This window comes from Phyllobates terribilis, unplaced genomic scaffold (genome assembly GCF_046119375.1).
Source record: "Phyllobates terribilis strain yellow unplaced genomic scaffold, ASM4611937v1 Scaffold_1__5_contigs__length_1240528914, whole genome shotgun sequence".
In the NCBI taxonomy this organism is placed as follows: domain Eukaryota; kingdom Metazoa; phylum Chordata; class Amphibia; order Anura; family Dendrobatidae; genus Phyllobates; species Phyllobates terribilis.
Window position 1 is genome coordinate 634,211,405 of NW_027362761.1, and position 22,602 is coordinate 634,234,006.

Sequence of the window (22,602 nt, forward strand, 5' to 3'; positions counted from 1 at the left end):
AATTTAATAAAGCATAGGATAAAAGAACATAAATACAATTTAATGAAGCATGGGTTAAAACAACATAAATACAATTTAATAAAGCATTGGATAAAACAACATAAATAGAATTCAATAAAACATAGGATAAAACAACATAAATACAATTTAATAAAGCATAGGATAAAACAACATAAATGCAGTTTAATAAAGCATACGATAAAACAACATAAATACAATTTAATAAAACATAGGATAAAACAACATAAATACAATTTAATAAAGCATAGGATAATACAACATAAACACAATTTAATAAAGCATAGGATAAAACAACATAAATACAATTTAATAAAGCATAGGAAAAAAAACATAAATACAATTTAATAAAGCATAGGTTAAAACAACATAAATACAATTTAATAAAGTATAGGATAAAACAACATAAATACAATTTAATATAGCATAGGATAAAACAACATAAATACAATTTAATAAAGCATAGGTTAAAACAACATAACTACAATTTAATAAAGTATAGGATAAAACAACATAAATACAATTTAATAAAGCATAGGTTAAAACAACATAAATACAATTTAATAAAGCATAGGATAAAACAACATAAATATAATTTAATAAAGCATAGGTTAAAACAACATAAATACAATTTAATAAAGCATAGGTTAAAACAACATAAATACAATTTAATAAAGCATAGGTTAAACAACATAAATACAATTTAATAAAGCATAGGATAAAACAACATAAATACAATTTAATAAAGCATAGGATAAAACAACATAAACACAATTTAATAAGGCATAGGATAAAACAACATAAATACAATTTAATATAGCATAGGATAAAACAACATAAATACAATTTAATAAAGCATAGGTTAAAACAACATAAATACAATTTAATAAAGTAGAGGATAAAACAACATAAATACAATTTAATAAAACATAGGATAAAACAACATAAATACAATTTAATAAAGCATAGGATAAAACAACATAAATACAATTTAATAAAGCATAGGATAAAACAACATAAATGCAGTTTAATAAAGCATACGATAAAACAACATAAATACAATTTAATAAAACATAGGATAAAACAACATAAATACAATTTAATAAAGCATAGGATAAAACAACATAAATACAATTTAATAAAGCATAAGACAAAACAACATAAATACAATTTACTAAAGCATAGGATAAAACAACATAAATACAATTTAATAAAGCATGGGTTAAAACAACATAAATACAATTTAATAAAGCATAGGATAAAACAACATAAATACAATTTAATAAATCATAGGATAAAACCACATAAATACAATTTAATAAAGCAATAGATAAAACAACATAAATACAATTTAATAAAGCATAGGATAAAACCACATAAATACAATTTAATAAAGCATAGGATAAAAGAACATAAATACAATTTAATAAAGCATAGGATAAAACAAGAAAGATGCAATTTAATAAAGCATAGGATAAAACAACATAAATACAATTTAATAAAGCATAGGATAAAACCACATAAATACAATTTAATAAAGCATAGGATAAAACAACATAAATACAATTTAATATAGCATAGGATAAAACAACATAAATACAATTTAATAAAGCATAGGTTAAAACAACATAAATACAATTTAATAAAGTATAGGATAAAACAACATAAATACAATTTAATAAAACATAGGATAAAACAACATAAATACAATTTAATAAAGCATACGATAAAACAACATAAATACAATTTAATAAAGCATAGGATAAAACAACATAAATGCAGTTTAATAAAGCATACGATAAAACAACATAAATACAATTTAATAAAACATAGGATAAAACAACATAAATACAATTTAATAAAGCATAGGATAAAACAACATAAATACAATTTAATAAAGCATAGGATAAAACAACATAAATGCAGTTTAATAAAGCATACGATAAAACAACATAAATACAATTTAATAAAACATAGGATAAAACAACATAAATACAATTTAATAAAGCATAGGATAATTCAACATAAACACAATTTAATAAAGCATAGGATAAAACAACATAAATACAATTTAATAAAGCATAGGTTAAAACAACATGAATACAATTTAATAAAGCATAGGATAAAACAACATAAATACAATTTAATAAAGCATAGGATAAAACAACATAAATACAATTTAATAAAGCATAGGTTAAAACAACATAAATACAATTTAATAAAGCATAGGATAAAAGAACATAAATACAATTTAATGAAGCATGGGTTAAAACAACATAAATACAATTTAATTAAGCATTGGATAAAACAACATAAATAGAATTCAATAAAACATAGGATAAAACAACATAAATACAATTTAATAAAGCATAGGATAAAACAACATAAATGCAGTTTAATAAAGCATACGATAAAACAACATAAATACAATTTAATAAAACATAGGATAAAACAACATAAATACAATTTAATAAAGCATAGGATAATACAACATAAACACAATTTAATAAAGCATAGGATAAAACAACATAAATACAATTTAATAAAGCATAGGAAAAAAAAACATAAATACAATTTAATAAAGCATAGGACAAAACAACATAAATACAATTTAATAAAGCATAGGATAAAACAACATAAATAAATTTTAATAAAGTATAGGATAAAACAACATAAATACAATTTAATAAAACATAGGATAAAACAACATAAATACAATTTAATAAAGCATACGATAAAACAACATAAATACAATTTAATAAAGCATACGATAAAACAACATAAATGCAGATTAATAAAGCATACGATAAAACAACATAAATACAATTTAATAAAACATAGGATAAAACAACATAAATACAATTTAATAAAGCATAGGATAAAACAACATAAATACAATTTAATAAAGCATAGGATAAAACAACATAAATACAATTTAATAAAGCATAGGTTAAAACAACATAAATACAATTTAATAAAGCATAGGATAAAACAACATAAATACAATTTAATAAAGCATAGGATAAACCAACATAAATACAGTTTAATAAAGCATAGGTTAAAACAACATGAATACAATTTAATAAAGCATATGATAAAACAACATAAATACAATTTAATAAAGCATAGGTTAAAACAATATAAATACAATTTAATAAAGCATAGGATAAAACAACATAAATACCATTTAATAAAGCATAGGATATAACAACATAAACACAATTTAATAAAGCATAGGATAAAACAACATAAATACAATTTAATAAAGCATAGGTTAAAGCAACATAAATACAATTTAATAAAGCATAGGTTAAAACAACATAAATACAATATAATAAACCATAGGTTAAACAACATAAATACAATTTAATAAAGCATAGGATAAAACAACATAAATACAATTTAATAAAGCATAGGATAAAACAACATAAACACAATTTAATAAGCCATAGGATAAAACAACATAAATACAATTTAATATAGCATAGGATAAAACAACATAAAAACAATTTAATAAAGCAAAGGTTAAAACAACATAAATACAATTTAATAAAGTATAGGATAAAACAACATAAATACAATTTAATAAAACATAGGATAAAACAACATAAATACAATTTAATAAAGCATACGATAAAACAACATAAATACAATTTAATAAAGCATAGGATAAAACAACATAAATGCAGTTTAATAAAGCATACGATAAAACAACATAAATACAATTTAATAAAACATAGGATTAAACAACATAATTACAATTTAATAAAGCATAGGATAAAACAACATAAACACAATTTAATAAAGCATAGGATAAAACAACATAAATGCAGTTTAATAAAGCATACGATAAAACAACATAAATACAATTTAATAAAACATAGGATAAAACAACATAAATACAATTTAATAAAGCATAGGATAAAACAACATAAAAACAATTTAATAAAGCATAGGATAAAACAACATAAATGCAGTTTAATAAAGCATACGATAAAACAACATAAATACAATTTAATAAAACATAGGATAAAACAACATAAATACAATTTAATAAAGCATAGGATAATACAACATAAACACAATTTAATAAAGCATAGGATAAAATAACATAAACAAAATTTAATAAAGCATAGGATAAAACAACATAAATACAATTTAATAAAGCATAGGATAAAAAAACATAAACACAATTTAATAAAGCATAGGATAAAACAACATAAATACAATTTAATATAGCATAGGATAAAACAACATAAATACAATTTAATAAAGCATAAGTTAAAACAACATAAATACAATTTAATAAAGTATAGGATAAAACAACATAAATACAATTTAATAAAGCATAGGTTAAAACAACATAAATACAATTTAATAAAGCATAGGATAAAACAACATAAATACAATTTAATAAAGCATAGGATAAAAAAACATAAACACAATTTAATAAAGCATAGGATAAAACAACATAAATACAATTTAATAAAGCATAGGATAAAACAACATAAACACAATTTAATAAGGCATAGGATAAAAAAACATAAATACAATTTAATATAGCATAGGATAAAACAACATAAATACAATTTAATAAAGCAAAGGTTAAAACAACATAAATACAATTTAATAAAGTGTAGGATAAAACAACATAAATACAATTTAATAAAACATAGGATAAAACAACATAAATACAATTTAATAAAGCATACGATAAAACAACATAAATACAATTTAATAAAGCATAGGATAAAACAACATAAATGCAATTTAATAAATCATAGGATAAAACCACATAAATACAATTTAATAAAGCATAGGATAAAACAACATAAATACAATTTAATAAAGCATAGGATAAAACAACATAAACACAATTTAATAAAGCATAGGATAAAACAACATAAATACAATTTAATAAAGCATAGGATAAAACAAGATAGATGCAATTTAAGAAAGCATAGGATAAAACAACATAAATACAATTTAATAAAGCATAGGATAAAACTACATAAATACAATTTAATAAAGCATAGGATAAAACAACATAAATACCATTTAATAAAGCATAGGATAAAACAACATAAACACAATTTAATAAAGCATAGGATAAAACAACATAAATACAATTTAATAAAGCATAGGATAAAACAACATAAATACAATTTAATAAAGCATAGGATAAAACAACATAAACACAATTTAATAAAGCATAGGATAAAACAACATAAATACAATTTAATAAAGCATAGGATAAAACAACATAAATACAATTTAATAAAGCATAGGATAAAACAACATAAATACAATTTAATAAAGCATAGAATAAAACAACATAAATACAATTTAATAAAGCATAGGATAAAACAACATAAACACAGTTTAATAAAGCATACAATAAAACAACATAAATACAATTTAATAAAGCATAGGATAAAACAACATAAATACAACTTAAAAAAGCATAGGATAAAACAACATAAACACAATTTAATAAAACATAGGATAAAACAACATAAATACAATTTAATAAAGCATAGGATAATACAACATAAACACAATTTAATAAAGCATAGGATAAAACAACATAAATACAATTTAATAAAGCATAGGATAAAACAACATAAACACAGTTTAATAAAGCATACAATAAAACAACATAAATACAATTTAATAAAGCATAGGATAAAACAACATAAATGCAGTTTAATAAAGCATACGATAAAACAACATAAATACAATTTAATAAAACATAGGATAAAACAACATAAATACAATTTAATAAAGCATAGGATAATACAACATAAACACAATTTAATAAAGCATAGGATAAAACAACATAAATACAATTTAATAAAGCATAGGAAAAAAAAACATAAATACAATTTAATAAAGCATAGGACAAAACAACATAAATACAATTTAATAAAGCATAGGATAAAACAACATAAATAAATTTTAATAAAGTATAGGATAAAACAACATAAATACAATTTAATAAAACATAGGATAAAACAACATAAATACAATTTAATAAAGCATACGATAAAACAACATAAATACAATTTAATAAAGCATACGATAAAACAACATAAATGCAGATTAATAAAGCATACGATAAAACAACATAAATACAATTTAATAAAACATAGGATAAAACAACATAAATACAATTTAATAAAGCATAGGATAAAACAACATAAATACAATTTAATAAAGCATAGGATAAAACAACATAAATACAATTTAATAAAGCATAGGTTAAAACAACATAAATACAATTTAATAAAGCATAGGATAAAACAACATAAATACAATTTAATAAAGCATAGGATAAACCAACATAAATACAGTTTAATAAAGCATAGGTTAAAACAACATGAATACAATTTAATAAAGCATATGATAAAACAACATAAATACAATTTAATAAAGCATAGGTTAAAACAATATAAATACAATTTAATAAAGCATAGGATAAAACAACATAAATACCATTTAATAAAGCATAGGATATAACAACATAAACACAATTTAATAAAGCATAGGATAAAACAACATAAATACAATTTAATAAAGCATAGGTTAAAGCAACATAAATACAATTTAATAAAGCATAGGTTAAAACAACATAAATACAATATAATAAACCATAGGTTAAACAACATAAATACAATTTAATAAAGCATAGGATAAAACAACATAAATACAATTTAATAAAGCATAGGATAAAACAACATAAACACAATTTAATAAGCCATAGGATAAAACAACATAAATACAATTTAATATAGCATAGGATAAAACAACATAAAAACAATTTAATAAAGCAAAGGTTAAAACAACATAAATACAATTTAATAAAGTATAGGATAAAACAACATAAATACAATTTAATAAAACATAGGATAAAACAACATAAATACAATTTAATAAAGCATACGATAAAACAACATAAATACAATTTAATAAAGCATAGGATAAAACAACATAAATGCAGTTTAATAAAGCATACGATAAAACAACATAAATACAATTTAATAAAACATAGGATTAAACAACATAAATACAATTTAATAAAGCATAGGATAAAACAACATAAACACAATTTAATAAAGCATAGGATAAAACAACATAAATGCAGTTTAATAAAGCATACGATAAAACAACATAAATACAATTTAATAAAACATAGGATAAAACAACATAAATACAATTTAATAAAGCATAGGATAAAACAACATAAAAACAATTTAATAAAGCATAGGATAAAACAACATAAATGCAGTTTAATAAAGCATACGATAAAACAACATAAATACAATTTAATAAAACATAGGATAAAACAACATAAATACAATTTAATAAAGCATAGGATAATACAACATAAACACAATTTAATAAAGCATAGGATAAAATAACATAAACAAAATTTAATAAAGCATAGGATAAAACAACATAAATACAATTTAATAAAGCATAGGATAAAAAAACATAAACACAATTTAATAAAGCATAGGATAAAACAACATAAATACAATTTAATATAGCATAGGATAAAACAACATAAATACAATTTAATAAAGCATAAGTTAAAACAACATAAATACAATTTAATAAAGTATAGGATAAAACAACATAAATACAATTTAATAAAGCATAGGTTAAAACAACATAAATACAATTTAATAAAGCATAGGATAAAACAACATAAATACAATTTAATAAAGCATAGGATAAAAAAACATAAACACAATTTAATAAAGCATAGGATAAAACAACATAAATACAATTTAATAAAGCATAGGATAAAACAACATAAACACAATTTAATAAGGCATAGGATAAAAAAACATAAATACAATTTAATATAGCATAGGATAAAACAACATAAATACAATTTAATAAAGCAAAGGTTAAAACAACATAAATACAATTTAATAAAGTGTAGGATAAAACAACATAAATACAATTTAATAAAACATAGGATAAAACAACATAAATACAATTTAATAAAGCATACGATAAAACAACATAAATACAATTTAATAAAGCATAGGATAAAACAACATAAATGCAATTTAATAAATCATAGGATAAAACCACATAAATACAATTTAATAAAGCATAGGATAAAACAACATAAATACAATTTAATAAAGCATAGGATAAAACAACATAAACACAATTTAATAAAGCATAGGATAAAACAACATAAATACAATTTAATAAAGCATAGGATAAAACAAGATAGATGCAATTTAAGAAAGCATAGGATAAAACAACATAAATACAATTTAATAAAGCATAGGATAAAACTACATAAATACAATTTAATAAAGCATAGGATAAAACAACATAAATACCATTTAATAAAGCATAGGATAAAACAACATAAACACAATTTAATAAAGCATAGGATAAAACAACATAAATACAATTTAATAAAGCATAGGATAAAACAACATAAATACAATTTAATAAAGCATAGGATAAAACAACATAAACACAATTTAATAAAGCATAGGATAAAACAACATAAATACAATTTAATAAAGCATAGGATAAAACAACATAAATACAATTTAATAAAGCATAGGATAAAACAACATAAATACAATTTAATAAAGCATAGAATAAAACAACATAAATACAATTTAATAAAGCATAGGATAAAACAACATAAACACAGTTTAATAAAGCATACAATAAAACAACATAAATACAATTTAATAAAGCATAGGATAAAACAACATAAATACAACTTAAAAAAGCATAGGATAAAACAACATAAACACAATTTAATAAAACATAGGATAAAACAACATAAATACAATTTAATAAAGCATACGATAAAACAACATAAATACAATTTAATAAAGCATAGGATAAAACAACATAAATGCAATTTAATAAATCATAGGATAAAACCACATAAATACAATTTAATAAAGCATAGGATAAAACAACATAAATACAATTTAATAAAGCATAGGATAAAACCACATAAATACAATTTAATAAAGCATAGGATAAAACAACATAAATACAATTTAATAAAGCATAGAATAAAACAAGATAGATGCAATTCAAGAAAGCATAGGATAAAACAACATAAATACAATTTAATAAAGCATAGGATAAAACTACATAAATACAATTTAATAAAGCATAGGATAAAACAACATAAATACCATTTAATAAAGCATAGGATAAAACAACATAAACACAATTTAATAAAGCATAGGATAAAACAACATAAATACAATTTAATAAAGCATAGGATAAAACAACATAAATACAATTTAATATAGCATAGGATAAAACAACATAAACACAATTTAATAAAGCATAGGATAAAACAACATAAATACAATTTAATAAAGCATAGGATAAAACAACATAAATACAATTTAATAAAGCATAGGATAAAACAACATAAATACAATTTAATAAAGCATAGAATAAAACAACATAAATACAATTTAATAAAGCATAGGATAAAACAACATAAACACAGTTTAATACAGCATACAATAAAACAACATAAATACAATTTAATAAAGCATAGGATAAAACAACATAAATACAACTTAAAAAAGCATAGGATAAAACAACATAAACACAATTTATAAAGCATAGGATAAAACAACATAAATACAAATTAATAAAGCATAGGATAAAACAACATAAACAGAATTTAATAAAGCATAGGATAAAACAACATAAATACAATTTAATAAAGTATAGGATAAAACTAAATAAACACAATTTAATAAAGCATAGGATAAAACAACATAAATACAATTTAATAAAGCATAGGATAAAACAACATAAACACAATTTATAAAGCATAGGATAAAACAACATAAATACAAATTAATAAAGCATAGGATAAAACAACATAAACAGAATTTAATAAAGCATAGGATAAAACAACATAAATACAATTTAATAAAGCATAGGATAAAACAACATAAACAGAATTTAAAAAAGCATAAGATAAAACAACATAAACACAATTTATAAAGCATAGGATAAAACAACATAAATACAAATTAATAAAGCATAGGATAAAACAACATAAACAGAATTTAATAAAGCATAGGATAAAACAACATAAATACAATTTAATAAAGTATAGGATAAAACTAAATAAACACAATTTAATAAAGCATAGGATAAAACAACATAAATACAATTTAATAAAGCATAGGATAAAACAACATAAACACAATTTATAAAGCATAGGATAAAACAACATAAATACAAATTAATAAAGCATAGGATAAAACAACATAAACAGAATTTAATAAAGCATAGGATAAAACAACATAAATACAATTTAATAAAGCATAGGATAAAACAACATAAACAGAATTTAATAAAGCATAGGATAAAACAACATAAATACAATTTAATAAAGCATAGGTTAAAACAACATAAATACAATTGAATAAAGCATAGGATAAAACAACATAAATACAATTTAATAAAGCATAGGTTAAAACAACATAAATACAATTTAATAAAGCATAGGATAAAACAACATAAATACAATTTAATAAAGCATAGGATAAAACAACATAAACACAATTTAATAAAGCATAGGATAAAACAACATAAATACAATTTAATAAAGCATAGGATAAAACAACATAAATACAATTTAATAAAGCATAGGTTAAAACAACATAAATACAATTTAATAAAGTATAGGATAAAACAACATAAATACAATTTAATAAAGCATAGGTTAAAACAACATAAATACAATTTAATAAAGCATAGGATAAAACAACATAAATACAATTAAATAAAGCATAGGTTAAAACAACATAAATACAATTTAATAAAGCATAGGTTAAAACAACATAAATACAATTTAATAAAGGATAGGTTAAAACAACATAAATACAATTTAATAAAGCATAGGATAAAACAACATGAATACAATTTAATAAAGCATAGGATAAAACAACATAAATACAGTTTAATAAAGCATAGGTTAAAACAACATAAATACAATTTAATAAAGCATAGGATAAAACAACATAAATACCATTTAATAAAGCATAGGATAAAACAACATAAATACAATTTAATAAAGCATAGGTTAAAACAACATAAATACAATTTAATAAAGCATAGGATAAAACAACATAAATATAATTTAATAAAGCATAGGATAAAAGAACATAAATACAATTTAATAAAGCATAGGATAAAACAACATAAAAACAATTTAATAAAGCATAGGTTAAAACAAAATAAATACAATTTAATAAAGCATAGGATAAAACAACATAAATACAATTTAATGAAGCATAGGATAAAACAACATAAATACAATTTAATAAAGCATAGGATAAAACAACAAAAATACAATTTAATAAAGCATAGGTAAAACAACATAAATGCAGTTTAATAAAGCATACGATAAAACAACATAAATACAATTTAATAAAACATAGGATAAAACAACATAAATAGAATTTAATAAAGCATAGGATAATACAACATTAACACAATTTAATAAAGCATAGGATAAAACAACATAAATACAATTTAATAAAGCATACGATAAAACAACATAAATACAATTTAATAAAGCATAGGACAAAACAACATAAATACAATTTAATAAAGCATAGGATAAAACAACATAAATACAATTTAATAAAGCATGGGTTAAAACAACATAAATACAATTTAATAACGCATAGGATAAAACAACATAAATACTATTTAATAAATCATAGGATAAAACCACATAAATACAATTTAATAAAGCATAGGATAAAACAACATAAATACAATTTAATAAAGCATAGGATAAAACCACATAAATACAATTTAATAAAGCATAGGATAAAACAACATAAATACAATTTAATAAAGCATAGGATAAAACAAGATAGATGCAATTTAATAAAGCATAGGCTAATACAACATAAATGCAATTTAATAAAGCATGGGTTAAAACAACATAAATACAATTTAATAAAGCATACGATAAAACATCATAAATACAACTTAATAAAACATAGGATAAAACAACATAAATACAATTTAATAAAGCATAGGATAATACAACATAAACACAATTTAATAAAGCATAGGATAAAACAACATAAACACAATTTAATAAAGCATAGGATAAAACAACATAAATACAATTTAATAAAGCATAGGACAAAACAACATAAATACAATTTAATAAAGCATAGGATAAAACAACATAAATACAATTTAATAAAGCATGGGTTAAAACAACATAAATACAATTTAATAAAGCATAGGATAAAACAACATAAATGCAATTTAATAAATCATAGGATAAAACCACATAAATACAATTTAATAAAGCATAGGATAAAACAACATAAATACAATTTAATAAAGCATAGGATAAAACCACATAAATACAATTTAATAAAGCATAGGATAAAACAACATAAATACAATTTAATAAAGCATAGGATAAAACAAGATAGATGCAATTTAATAAAGCATAGGATAAAACAACATAAACACAATTTAATAAAGCTTTCGATAAAACTACATAAATACAATTTAATAAAGCATAGGATAAAACAACATAAATCCCATTTAATAAAGCATAGCATAAAACAACATAAACACAATTTAATAAAGCATAGGATAAAACAACATAAATACAATTTAATAAAGCATAGGATAAAACAACATAAATACAATTTAATAAAGCATAGGATAAAACAACATAAACACAATTTAATAAAGCATAGGATAAAACAACATAAATACAATTTAATAAAGCATAGGATAAAACAACATAAATGCAGTTTAATAAAGCATACAATAAAACAACATAAATACAATTTAATAAAGCATACAATAAAACAACATAAAAACAATTTAATAAAGCATAGGATAAAACAACATAAATACAATTTAATAAAGCATAGGATAAAACAACATAAACACAATTTAATAAAGCATAGGATAAAACAACATAAATACAATTTAATAAAGCATAGGATAATACAACATAAACACAATTTAATAAAGCATAGGATAAAACAACATAAATACAATTTAATAAAGCATACGATAAAACAACATAAATACAATTTAATAAAGCATAGGATAAAACAACATAAATACAATTTAATAAAGCATAGGATAAAACAACATAAACACAATTTTAATAAAGCATAGGATAAAGCAACATAAATACAATTTAATAAAGCATAGGATAAAACAACATAAATGCAGTTTAATAAAGCATACAATAAAACAACATAAATACAATTTAATAAAGCATACAATAAAACAACATAAATACAATTTAATAAAGCATAGGATAAAACAACATAAATACAATTTAATAAAGCATAGGATAAAACAACATAAACACAATTTAATAAAGCATAGGATAAAACAACATAAATACAATTTAATAAAGCATAGGTTAAAACAACATAAATACAATTTAATAAAGTATAGGATAAAACAACATAAATACAATTTAATAAAGCATAGGTTAAAACAACATAAATACAATTTAATAAAGCATAGGATAAAACAACATAAATACAATTTAATAAAGCATAGGTTAAAACAACATAAATACAATTTAATAAAGCATAGGTTAAAACAACATAAATACAATTTAATAAAGGATAGGTTAAAACAACATAAATACAATTTAATAACGCATAGGATAAAACAACATAAATACTATTTAATAAATCATAGGATAAAACCACATAAATACAATTTAATAAAGCATAGGATAAAACAACATAAATACAATTTAATAAAGCATAGGATAAAACCACATAAATACAATTTAATAAAGCATAGGATAAAACAACATAAATACAATTTAATAAAGCATAGGATAAAACAAGATAGATGCAATTTAATAAAGCATAGGCTAATACAACATAAATGCAATTTAATAAAGCATGGGTTAAAACAACATAAATACAATTTAATAAAGCATACGATAAAACAACATAAATACAACTTAATAAAACATAGGATAAAACAACATAAATACAATTTAATAAAGCATAGGATAATACAACATAAACACAATTTAATAAAGCATAGGATAAAACAACATAAACACAATTTAATAAAGCATAGGATAAAACAACATAAATACAATTTAATAAAGCATAGGACAAAACAACATAACTACAATTTAATAAAGCATAGGATAAAACAACATAAATACAATTTAATAAAGCATGGGTTAAAACAACATAAATACAATTTAATAAAGCATAGGATAAAACAACATAAATGCAATTTAATAAATCATAGGATAAAACCACATAAATACAATTTAATAAAGCATAGGATAAAACAACATAAATACAATTTAATAAAGCATAGGATAAAACCACATAAATACAATTTAATAAAGCATAGGATAAAACAACATAAATACAATTTAATAAAGCATAGGATAAAACAAGATAGATGCAATTTAATAAAGCATAGGATAAAACAACATAAACATAATTTAATAAAGCTTTCGATAAAACTACATAAATACAATTTAATAAAGCATAGGATAAAACAACATAAATCCCATTTAATAAAGCATAGCATAAAACAACATAAACACAATTTAATAAAGCATAGGATAAAACAACATAAATACAATTTAATAAAGCATAGGATAAAACAACATAAATACAATTTAATAAAGCATAGGATAAAACAACATAAACACAATTTAATAAAGCATAGGATAAAACAACATAAATACAATTTAATAAAGCATAGGATAAAACAACATAAATGCAGTTTAATAAAGCATACAATAAAACAACATAAATACAATTTAATAAAGCATACAATAAAACAACATAAAAACAATTTAATAAAGCATAGGATAAAACAACATAAATACAATTTAATAAAGCATAGGATAAAACAACATAAACACAATTTAATAAAGCATAGGATAAAACAACATAAATACAATTTAATAAAGCATAGGATAATACAACATAAACACAATTTAATAAAGCATAGGATAAAACAACATAAATACAATTTAATAAAGCATACGATAAAACAACATAAATACAATTTAATAAAGCATAGGATAAAACAACATAAATACAATTTAATAAAGCATAGGATAAAACAACATAAACACAATTTTAATAAAGCATAGGATAAAGCAACATAAATACAATTTAATAAAGCATAGGATAAAACAACATAAATGCAGTTTAATAAAGCATACAATAAAACAACATAAATACAATTTAATAAAGCATACAATAAAACAACATAAATACAATTTAATAAAGCATAGGATAAAACAACATAAATACAATTTAATAAAGCATAGGATAAAACAACATAAACACAATTTAATAAAGCATAGGATAAAACAACATAAATACAATTTAATAAAGCATAGGTTAAAACAACATAAATACAATTTAATAAAGTATAGGATAAAACAACATAAATACAATTTAATAAAGCATAGGTTAAAACAACATAAATACAATTTAATAAAGCATAGGATAAAACAACATAAATACAATTTAATAAAGCATAGGTTAAAACAACATAAATACAATTTAATAAAGCATAGGTTAAAACAACATAAATACAATTTAATAAAGGATAGGTTAAAACAACATAAATACAATTTAATAAAGCATAGGATAAAACAACATAAATACAATTTAATAAAGCATAGGATAAAACAACATAAATACAGTTTAATAAAGCATAGGTTAAAACAACATAAATACAATTTAATAAAGCATAGGATAAAACAACATAAATACCATTTAATAAAGCATAGGTTAAAACAACATAAATACAATTTAATAAAGCATAGGATAAAACAACATAAATACAATTTAATAAAGCATAGGATAAAACAACATAAATAATATTTAATGAAGCATAGGATAAAACAACATAAATACAATTTAATGAAGCATGGGTTAAAACAACATAAATACAATTTAATAAAGCATAGGATAAAACAACATAAATACAATTTAATAAAGCATAGGATAAAACAACATAAAAACAATTTAATAAAGCATAGGTTAAAACAAAATAAATACAATTTAATAAAGCATAGGATAAAACAACATAAATACAATTTAATAAAGCATAGGATAAAACAACATAAATACAATTTAATGAAGCATAGGATAAAACAACATAAATACAATTTAATAAAGCATAGGATAAAACAACAAAATACAAGTTAATAAAGCATAGGTAAAACAACATAAATGCAGTTTAATAAAGCATACGATAAAACAACATAAATACAATTTAATAAAACATAGGATAAAACAACATAAATACAATTTAATAAAGCATAGGATAATACAACATAAACACAATTTAATAAAGCATAGGATAAAACAACATAAATACAATTTAATAAAGCATACGATAAAACAACATAAATACAATTTAATAAAGCATAGGACAAAACAACATAAATACAATTTAATAAAGCATAGGATAAAACAACATAAATACAATTTAATAAAGTATAGGATAAAACTAAATAAACACAATTTAATAAAGCATAGGATAAAACAACATAAATACAATTTAATAAAGCATAGGATAAAACAACATAAACACAATTTATAAAGCATAGGATAAAACAACATAAATACAATTTAATAAAGCATAGGATAAAACAACATAAACAGAATTTAATAAAGCATAGGATAAAACAACATAAATACAATTTAATAAAGCATAGGATAAAACAATATAAACAGAATTTAATAAAGCATAGGATAAAACAACATAAATACAATTTAATAAAGCATAGGATAAAAGAACATAAATACAATTTAATAAAGCATAGGTTAAAACAACATAAATACAATTTAATAAAGCATAGGTTAAAACAACATAAATACAATTGAATAAAGCATAGGATAAAACAACATAAATACAATTTAATAAAGCATAGGTTAAAACAACATAAATACAATTTAATAAAGCATAGGATAAAACAACATAAATACAATTTAATAAAGCATAGGATAAAACAACATAAACACAATTTAATAAAGCATAGGATAAAACAACATAAATACAATTTAATAAAGCATAGGATAAAACAACATAAATACAATTTAATAAAGCATAGGTTAAAACAACATAAATACAATTTAATAAAGTATAGGATAAAACAACATAAATACAATTTAATAAAGCATAGGTTAAAACAACATAAATACAATTTAATAAAGCATAGGATAAAACAACATAAATACAATTAAATAAAGCATAGGTTAAAACAACATAAATACAATTTAATAAAGCATAGGTTAAAACAACATAAATACAATTTAATAAAGGATAGGTTAAAACAACATAAATACAATTTAATAAAGCATAGGATAAAACAACATGAATACAATTTAATAAAGCATAGGATAAAACAACATAAATACAGTTTAATAAAGCATAGGTTAAAACAACATAAATACAATTTAATAAAGCATAGGATAAAACAACATAAATACCATTTAATAAAGCATAGGATAAAACAACATAAATACAATTTAATAAAGCATAGGTTAAAACAACATAAATACAATTTAATAAAGCATAGGATAAAACAACATAAATATAATTTAATAAAGCATAGGATAAAAGAACATAAATACAATTTAATGAAGCATAGGATAAAACAACATAAATACAATTTAATGAAGCATGGGTTAAAACAACATAAATACAATTTAATAAAGCATAGGATAAAACAACATAAATACAATTTAATAAAGCATAGGATAAAACAACATAAAAACAATTTAATAAAGCATAGGTTAAAACAAAATAAATACAATTTAATAAAGCATAGGATAAAACAACATAAATACAATTTAATGAAGCATAGGATAAAACAACATAAATACAATTTAATAAAGCATAGGATAAAACAACAAAAATACAATTTAATAAAGCATAGGTAAAACAACATAAATGCAGTTTAATAAAGCATACGATAAAACAACATAAATACAATTTAATAAAACATAGGATAAAACAACATAAATAGAATTTAATAAAGCATAGGATAATACAACATTAACACAATTTAATAAAGCATAGGATAAAACAACATAAATACAATTTAATAAAGCATACGATAAAACAACATAAATACAATTTAATAAAGCATAGGACAAAACAACATAAATACAATTTAATAAAGCATAGGATAAAACAACATAAATACAATTTAATAAAGCATGGGTTAAAACAACATAAATACAATTTAATAACGCATAGGATAAAACAACATAAATACTATTTAATAAATCATAGGATAAAACCACATAAATACAATTTAATAAAGCATAGGATAAAACAACATAAATACAATTTAATAAAGCATAGGATAAAACCACATAAATACAATTTAATAAAGCATAGGATAAAACAACATAAATACAATTTAATAAAGCATAGGATAAAACAAGATAGATGCAATTTAATAAAGCATAGGCTAATACAACATAAATGCAATTTAATAAAGCATGGGTTAAAACAACATAAATACAATTTAATAAAGCATACGATAAAACATCATAAATACAACTTAATAAAACATAGGATAAAACAACATAAATACAATTTAATAAAGCATAGGATAATACAACATAAACACAATTTAATAAAGCATAGGATAAAACAACATAAACACAATTTAATAAAGCATAGGATAAAACAACATAAATACAATTTAATAAAGCATAGGACAAAACAACATAAATACAATTTAATAAAGCATAGGATAAAACAACATAAATACAATTTAATAAAGCATGGGTTAAAACAACATAAATACAATTTAATAAAGCATAGGATAAAACAACATAAATGCAATTTAATAAATCATAGGATAAAACCACATAAATACAATTTAATAAAGCATAGGATAAAACAACATAAATACAATTTAATAAAGCATAGGATAAAACCACATAAATACAATTTAATAAAGCATAGGATAAAACAACATAAATACAATTTAATAAAGCATAGGATAAAACAAGATAGATGCAATTTAATAAAGCATAGGATAAAACAACATAAACACAATTTAATAAAGCTTTCGATAAAACTACATAAATACAATTTAATAAAGCATAGGATAAAACAACATAAATCCCATTTAATAAAGCATAGCATAAAACAACATAAACACAATTTAATAAAGCATAGGATAAAACAACATAAATACAATTTAATAAAGCATAGGATAAAACAACATAAATACAATTTAATAAAGCATAGGATAAAACAACATAAACACAATTTAATAAAGCATAGGATAAAACAACATAAATACAATTTAATAAAGCATAGGATAAAACAACATAAATGCAGTTTAATAAAGCATACAATAAAACAACATAAATACAATTTAATAAAGCATACAATAAAACAACATAAAAACAATTTAATAAAGCATAGGATAAAACAACATAAATACAATTTAATAAAGCATAGGATAAAACAACATAAACACAATTTAATAAAGCATAGGATAAAACAACATAAATACAATTTAATAAAGCATAGGATAATACAACATAAACACAATTTAATAAAGCATAGGATAAAACAACATAAATACAATTTAATAAAGCATACGATAAAACAACATAAATACAATTTAATAAAGCATAGGATAAAACAACATAAATACAATTTAATAAAGCATAGGATAAAACAACATAAACACAATTTTAATAAAGCATAGGATAAAGCAACATAAATACAATTTAATAAAGCATAGGATAAAACAACATAAATGCAGTTTAATAAAGCATACAATAAAACAACATAAATACAATTTAATAAAGCATACAATAAAACAACATAAATACAATTTAATAAAGCATAGGATAAAACAACATAAATACAATTTAATAAAGCATAGGATAAAACAACATAAACACAATTTAATAAAGCATAGGATAAAACAACATAAATACAATTTAATAAAGCATAGGTTAAAACAACATAAATACAATTTAATAAAGTATAGGATAAAACAACATAAATACAATTTAATAAAGCATAGGTTAAAACAACATAAATACAATTTAATAAAGCATAGGATAAAACAACATAAATACAATTTAATAAAGCATAGGTTAAAACAACATAAATACAATTTAATAAAGCATAGGTTAAAACAACATAAATACAATTTAATAAAGGATAGGTTAAAACAACATAAATACAATTTAATAACGCATAGGATAAAACAACATAAATACTATTTAATAAATCATAGGATAAAACCACATAAATACAATTTAATAAAGCATAGGATAAAACAACATAAATACAATTTAATAAAGCATAGGATAAAACCACATAAATACAATTTAATAAAGCATAGGATAAAACAACATAAATACAATTTAATAAAGCATAGGATAAAACAAGATAGATGCAATTTAATAAAGCATAGGCTAATACAACATAAATGCAATTTAATAAAGCATGGGTTAAAACAACATAAATACAATTTAATAAAGCATACGATAAAACAACATAAATACAACTTAATAAAACATAGGATAAAACAACATAAATACAATTTAATAAAGCATAGGATAATACAACATAAACACAATTTAATAAAGCATAGGATAAAACAACATAAACACAATTTAATAAAGCATAGGATAAAACAACATAAATACAATTTAATAAAGCATAGGACAAAACAACATAACTACAATTTAATAAAGCATAGGATAAAACAACATAAATACAATTTAATAAAGCATGGGTTAAAACAACATAAATACAATTTAATAAAGCATAGGATAAAACAACATAAATGCAATTTAATAAATCATAGGATAAAACCACATAAATACAATTTAATAAAGCATAGGATAAAACAACATAAATACAATTTAATAAAGCATAGGATAAAACCACATAAATACAATTTAATAAAGCATAGGATAAAACAACATAAATACAATTTAATAAAGCATAGGATAAAACAAGATAGATGCAATTTAATAAAGCATAGGATAAAACAACATAAACATAATTTAATAAAGCTTTCGATAAAACTACATAAATACAATTTAATAAAGCATAGGATAAAACAACATAAATCCCATTTAATAAAGCATAGCATAAAACAACATAAACACAATTTAATAAAGCATAGGATAAAACAACATAAATACAATTTAATAAAGCATAGGATAAAACAACATAAATACAATTTAATAAAGCATAGGATAAAACAACATAAACACAATTTAATAAAGCATAGGATAAAACAACATAAATACAATTTAATAAAGCATAGGATAAAACAACATAAATGCAGTTTAATAAAGCATACAATAAAACAACATAAATACAATTTAATAAAGCATACAATAAAACAACATAAAAACAATTTAATAAAGCATAGGATAAAACAACATAAATACAATTTAATAAAGCATAGGATAAAACAACATAAACACAATTTAATAAAGCATAGGATAAAACAACATAAATACAATTTAATAAAGCATAGGATAATACAACATAAACACAATTTAATAAAGCATAGGATAAAACAACATAAATACAATTTAATAAAGCATACGATAAAACAACATAAATACAATTTAATAAAGCATAGGATAAAACAACATAAATACAATTTAATAAAGCATAGGATAAAACAACATAAACACAATTTTAATAAAGCATAGGATAAAGCAACATAAATACAATTTAATAAAGCATAGGATAAAACAACATAAATGCAGTTTAATAAAGCATACAATAAAACAACATAAATACAATTTAATAAAGCATACAATAAAACAACATAAATACAATTTAATAAAGCATAGGATAAAACAACATAAATACAATTTAATAAAGCATAGGATAAAACAACATAAACACAATTTAATAAAGCATAGGATAAAACAACATAAATACAATTTAATAAAGCATAGGTTAAAACAACATAAATACAATTTAATAAAGTATAGGATAAAACAACATAAATACAATTTAATAAAGCATAGGTTAAAACAACATAAATACAATTTAATAAAGCATAGGATAAAACAACATAAATACAATTTAATAAAGCATAGGTTAAAACAACATAAATACAATTTAATAAAGCATAGGTTAAAACAACATAAATACAATTTAATAAAGGATAGGTTAAAACAACATAAATACAATTTAATAAAGCATAGGATAAAACAACATAAATACAATTTAATAAAGCATAGGATAAAACAACATAAATACAGTTTAATAAAGCATAGGTTAAAACAACATAAATACAATTTAATAAAGCATAGGATAAAACAACATAAATACCATTTAATAAAGCATAGGTTAAAACAACATAAATACAATTTAATAAAGCATAGGATAAAACAACATAAATACAATTTAATAAAGCATAGGATAAAACAACATAAATAATATTTAATGAAGCATAGGATAAAACAACATAAATACAATTTAATGAAGCATGGGTTAAAACAACATAAATACAAT